Below are 7,285 nucleotides of genomic sequence, written 5' to 3' on the forward strand. Positions count from 1 at the left end.
GGGTCTATTATAATGCTATGGAATTATTGTTGTATATAAATGAAGTCTGTCGTTAAGCGAACATACCTTTATATGTAAATATTTTTATTAATAAAGTTTTTAAAAATATAAAAGTCTCAAAGAACAAATAATATCGTAATGTACAATAAGTATGAATTAAAATGACCTCATTTTTAAGAGATTTGCTCTTGGATCTAAAATAATTATTCGAAATTTCAAATTACAATCGATTTTTGTAAGATTTTCAAAAACTCATCAGGGAACGTTAATCTCTGTTTAAAATACATTAATTTAAAAAATTGCCAAAAATCAATTTAACAAATTGCTATTATTATTATTATTATTATTCTTTTCTTCTTGTTCTTTAACTTTCTTTTCACTTCTTGAGTACTAAACGAGTAGGATTTCCGGAAATATCTTTATTATTGTTATTATTACTCTACAAAGTAACTCCAATAATAAAAATTGCTATAACGATTTTTTTGTATTTAATATGTTACACATCTTTCTTATGTTATCTGAGAAATCCTCTAATGTTTTGGCGAAGTTAATTCACATTTGGTAAAGTTTCTACACTAATTTTTTTTTCTTTGTATTTTAAAAATTATTTTTAGACAAACTAAATGTTAATAAGTAGTAACTTCTTACGTTGAGTTTCTTAATTTAATTAAATAGTTAATCTTCAAAAATGTCTTAGATGTTAAAAATTTAAAAAGATATTCAGACAATATTTTTATTTTAGATATATTAATCTTAATTTTATAATATCTTTCATTATTATGAAAGATGTTATAAAATTATTTAGCATTAAAATTAAATGTTATTTTTTAAAGAAGTTTTAAATCTACACCAAAGGTTCTTAGTAAAGTGCTCTATGGTTATTATCCGCGTGATAATTTCTCTTATTAGATACTTTAATGAATCAAAATATATCCTTAAAAGAGCGATTAAGTATTTATAATAAGGAATAGAGTTTATAACTATTCTCAAGTTCTCATAATTCTCAATGTAAAAAAGTTTGGTTGAGTGCTTCAATTACGGTTTCCATAAGATCCTATAAGAACCAATATAAAAAGATCTTACAAAATTTATTGGTTTCGTAATTAAAAGTTCGTTTTCCATTATAGTTTCAGAACAAATTAAAGGGTCCTTTAGGAATTCAATGCTTTGGTAATTAAAAAGTTCACTTCTTTTAGGATCGAAGAACAAATATTTTAAAATTGAGTTACTTCTTTAATCCCTGTGTCCTAATTGGAACGGTTTTTGAAACGTTTACAATAGTTTGTAATACCTGGAGAATTAATACTGTTTTATTTGGATTTTAAAATTTTAATGAGGAACATAATTCAGCTTTAAAATTTAAATCTGTTCATTGTTTACGAAACGAAAAATATATTTACTAAATATAATTTAAAAAATAAAAAAAAATTAGAAAAAATGTGAATTTTTAACGTAATTTGAGATTACTTTTTTAAAGAATGATTTGTATTTTTTATTTTTTTAAATCTAAAATATAAAAGAATGCAGAATACATTTTATGTTAATGAGTTTTATTATCAATGCAAGTTCAAGTTTCAAATATTAGCTAAACTATTGCTACAATAAAATTTTTCATTAATTTTTGACGCCAGTATAAATTATGTATTATTTTTAGCTCTTTGTTGTATTTTTTTTTGCAGTTTTAAAACACCTTTATTCATCACTAAGGAAAAATCAAAGAAACTTTTTAAATTTTTCGAACTTATTATTTATTTTATTTTTTATTTAAATTATTTATTTTCATTAATGTCAATTAATCTCATATCTTTGAAAATATGAAAAATAATTATTCTAAAATTCTAAAAAAAAATTATTCTAAATAAGAAAAAAAATAAAAATTTGTAAGCAAAATTAATTCAATTGCTGTAAGGAAATAAATTAATAACATCATTTCCAATTGTAATAAATTATTATTTTCATTAATAAATTATGTATTAATTACTGAAAAATTTAATAAATTAGGAAATAATTATATTAATTGACAAAATATCATTTAATATTATATTATTTATAAAACACATTTCAATTTAACGTAAATATCTTTTATACAAAGAAAAAGGTTTGCTTTAATTATTTATTATTTTAATAAGTTATATGCCTATATTAATTGACCTGATACATGTTTATAAATAATAAATCGTTAATAAAACATAAACATTAAATTAAATAATAATTTTTCAACTGTATAATGTAAGAAACTTTTATTCAATCTATAAGATTAACCACGTTGTAAATTAAGCTAAGTATTTTTTTTTAATTTTATAAATTTTCAATGCAATTATAAAATATTTTTAAAGTATAATATTGATAATCTGAAAAGTTTTATAATATAAATACAACTTGAAGCTTCTTGTATGTTAATATTATCGTTTGCTTATGCTTACAGTTGTAAAGCTTCGACATTTAGAATAAGAACATTGCTTGTTTTTAGAAGTTTAATATATGTTTTCATAAAATTCAAATTTCTAAAATAAAATATTTTATTTTATTGTTTACTACTTTTATTTTAAATGAAATTTTTACTTTTGCCAAACGCAATATCTATATTAATATATTAAATATAAGATATAGAATCAAATATAGATATAATGTTTGAATTAATTTTTACCTATGTTAATATTATTAAAAATTGACTCTGTTGTTGATTTTAGAAGAAAATAATACTGAAATATATTGATTTTTCAGTTATATTTCTTTCATTTAAATTCTTGATATTATTGGAAATATTTTAATACGTTGTTTTCTAATAAAAATAAGTTTTTACATTTTGTAAGTCGATTGATTTGAAAAATCAATGTAATTTTAAATTATTTATTTTTTTTTAAATTGAATAATTATAAGAAAATGGGGAAAATAAACTAATTAANATATAATTTTATAAAACTTTATTACACTTTAAACAATAAGTTAAGTATAAAATCCGTGTAACGGTTTGCAATTTAGCAACATTTTTGTAAAAACTACAATTCAATGAAGACATACGACAAAGAAGCTTTAGAGTTATCAAAGGTACGGTTGAGAAAATTATAAAACATGGTCTTGTACTATCATTTTTTAAAAGTGAGATAACGAAAACCGAAAAAAAAGAAATGAAAGTGTCGTCAGTCCCGTGTTGAAATAAGGAACTGGATCTGTGCCAGAAAAATTAATCTAATCCGCATTTTGGCCAACGTTTAGGATTAGATTTACGGCACAATTTAGGGGTTTGTGGTGACGATGTTGGCAGAAGTCTGTTCATTCATCTTCGTTTAATCTGAGATGCACACTGAACACCATCCTCATATATAGGAATCTCTTTATTGCAATCATCCAATGCATTAGTCATTTTCTAAAACAATTAATTTTACTTGGATAAAAAGTCGAGAAAAAAAAAACAAATTTAATAATTAAACGTACTTAAAGAACAAACGATCGATTAAAAAGAATGGGACGTGATCTTTATATTCAATATTATAAATGTATAGTTTGTACTAAATTACACAAAATTAATTTATTGAAACCTTCACAAAATGCTTAATTTTAATTAAAAACAAAGAACCTAAAATTTAATTTTAAAGATTAAGTTAGGAAATTAAACAATATGAAATTATTTGATATTGATTTATATTCTGAGAGAATTGAGAACTTGATTAAATGATTCTGCATCACAGAACATTAGGCAATTGTTGATAATCCTGTTATTCTATAAGTTATAAAGTCGTAATTAGATTTATAAGAATGACAGAAAGATTTTGAAATTATATCTACATGTAAAATTTTATGTATTGATTACTTTGTTTAGTTTTTATTACTTATACATATAATAAACTAAAGTTATTAAAAATTGCATTTTTTTAATTATATAAATTTAATTGAAGCTATCATTTTTATATTTAAAAAATAATTTTTAAATTAAGAAAAATTAATTTAGCTAAATTAATTTTTAAATTATATAAAAAAAATTATAGCTAACGCAACGTTTACTTGTTGCATTTCTATTCTATAGTAAAAGAGACACAGCATTTAACATAACCAAATAGTGAAAATTCCTTTAATGGAAACTAGTTCGATCTGGTTTACTACTATTGTTATTGACTTTTTGTCATTTAAAATTTCATTTTGAAAAAACGATCGAGATTCTCCCAGATCAGAACATAAAAAAAATGTCTTCCTTTATAAGGCGCCATTTAGTCGACATTATGTTGCACATTGAACATTTTTGACAGTTTTCCAGTCTCAATTTTTCTCCTGAATAAAACGAACAAGAACGACAAGGAAACTGTAGAATCCATCATGTCATATTCCATCCTTTCACATCATTTCCTTTTGTACATCGTCTGTTAAAGAAAACATTTTTCTCTTATATTCATTATACACCATCTGCATGTGACGTACTGACATCATTAGCAGTGAAACTTAATGAACATCTACTGTACTTCCGAGAATTTGAACTCTAAAAACAATCCCTTAAAAATAGTCTGCTCGACTGAATTTCAAAATGACCATCGAGAGATATTGATCAATATCTCATTTTTTCCTATTTGGAACGTTTTGACGACGTTCGTGAATTTTTGTCCTTTAAGACATTAATCTTTCGTGCGAACAATATTATCACATTTTGACACATTACACGTCTATAAATGGCATTTATAAAGTCTAATTTACATTCCAAATGAAACCTATGAGGTCTCACAATGCAGGACATTAAACAAATTGGGAAAAAGCCAAAGTAATATTTGATTCATGTCCACGATAATGTCCATTTTGACATTTTCTCTTGCATTTCACCCTTCAAATTTTACTATTCCTGTAATTTATAAAGCAATAGACGAGGAATTCTCAATAGCAAACTAAAATAAAAAATTCTCTAAAGATATTCCACATTTAAGGTTTATTTCTTCTCGGAATAAAATATAATAAACCAGAAACTTTCTAAAAATAGAAATCATTTCAACAACGAATAAAAACATGCTAAAAAATTACATGATTAATTTTACAGGGAATTACTCGAAAATAGTGAATAAAGACTCTTCTCATTTATCAAGTCCATTAAGTGAAACTCTTTGTAAAGTACATTTTATTACTCATGCCTCGAATTAAATAGAACTTTTCTCAAAAATGACTTAACCACTGCAATACAATAACACAGAGTGAAATTCTTATTTATATATAATATAAAATGATCTGATAAAGAAGCTTCATTTTTTTAAAATAAAATGCTCGCCTTTTTTCTTCTTTTATTTTTAAATGTGTTGTATTTATTTTCATCGTTTATTCTTAATTCATTTTTGCGTTTCAGGCTATTTACGAGTCTTTCTTATTATTTTATTTATATTACTTTAGTGGTTATGTTTAATTTATGTTATGTTTTGTAATAAAATATCTACGAAAAAATTATTTTAAAAACTCTATTTTATTAGTTATTAAATTAAATTTAATTACATTTTTTTGGTCTAATTCGAAGTTACGTTTTTATATAACGTCTATTTCTTATCTTTGCTTCGATAAAAATTGTAATAGTTAATTAATTCATATCTAACATAAAATTTTTTTAACGTTAAGTTACCAATTAAGAAAGAAACTATTTAATTTTAAATGTACCAGACGTTTCATTACATCGATCTATCATTAATCATTATTCATCTGAAACAAGTAACGGATTTTTACAGTGATCTATTATTCATTATGTCATTTTGGGTGACAAGTGTCAAGTTCAATTAGAAATGGAAATGGGGCGTTATATTGGGCTTGAACACAGTCAACCACTTCTAATTAGAAACACTAATCTTCTCCTAATTGCGATAAAGTTTTCCTTTTGATTTTCTTCTGTAAAATTATAAAAGATGATTTAATAATTTACAGGATTCTTTCACTGTCAACATTTAATGTAAATGATATAGCTTAATTAAACAAATAATTCTTAATAGTTCATTATTGGTAACTCTAATGATTATTTGAAATATATCAGAGTACAAACCGTAAATTTTGATAGCTAATTTAATATTAAATATTTTGTTATTGACTTAAATGCTATTTTGAATTATTTAAGTGAATAAGTAGTGTAACAATCAATAATATTACTGTATATTAATCATATCTACACTAAAACATATTGAACAAATTATAATTTACTATTAAAATATGAACTAAGAGGGAATTAAATTGTGGAGCTTTAGAAATAAATTTAAAAAAAATTAAATTAATGAATAGAATTATTTTTATAGATTAATTAATTTAAAAATTAATTGTGGTAATTAATTACAATGTAAGAAAATTTAATCAATATTAAAAATGATTGAAAATTTAGTTATTAATAATTGTTACAATAAAATACATCCAAACAAAAATTTTAATTAAAATATCTTTAGAAACAAAAACAAAGTGATTTAGAAAAAACGATACAACTGAGTTTATTAATTTTTAAAATATTTTTCCGAAAGAAATGTAAATAATATGCTGATGATAAGCTTAATATGAAATTTTAAATAATAAGAATAATTTTTAAATAAACCAATTAGCAGATAATTAACTAAGAAAAGCTCATGCATTTTAATATTCTAGAAAAAAAAAATAATAATTTAATTAAAATACAATTAGGCCTATTTCATACAAAGTAAATAGGTACATTGTAATAAGTATATAAACATTCTTCAATTTAAATTTAAATTATTTCATTTAAATATTTATATTTCGAATAATAATAAATTTTCTAGTTTAAATAAAAAATAATAATAATTATTATTGTTGTTATTGTTATAATTACAAACTTTAAATATTTGATATTATAATCATTTACAATATATAATGATTATAAGTTAATATATATTTATTAAGTAGTAATTAAATTATAATTTCGTAATGTCAAATTTAATAGAGAGTATAATATATAATATAATTTCTCATTTCATCTGTTAGGAACATTAATTCTACTTTATAATAATGGTATTTAGAATTTTATAATAGAATGAAATTTAAATTGTAAAAATTTATTGGGATTTATGCTCAATATATTAAAAAATAATTTAGAGGAGAGGGTGGTATTATGGAACACTGCGGGTATTATGGAACCACCCCATTTCGAACTGATAATAAAGGCGAACTGTAGCGGAATGTGGCTGAACTGAACTAGGCAGACATCCATAGCAAGGGGAAAACCCGTTTTACTTCAGTTAAACGGTTGTCCGTATTTAATCAGCAAATTTGTTTTTTTCAAAATTCACAAGTTTTGAATGCTAAGTGAATTTAATTATTTTTAAAATATAAATCG

Source organism: Centruroides sculpturatus, unplaced genomic scaffold, assembly GCF_000671375.1.
Source record: "Centruroides sculpturatus isolate CEXI.00-Female unplaced genomic scaffold, Cexi_2.0 scaffold637, whole genome shotgun sequence".
Taxonomy (NCBI): Eukaryota; Metazoa; Arthropoda; class Arachnida; order Scorpiones; family Buthidae; genus Centruroides; species Centruroides sculpturatus.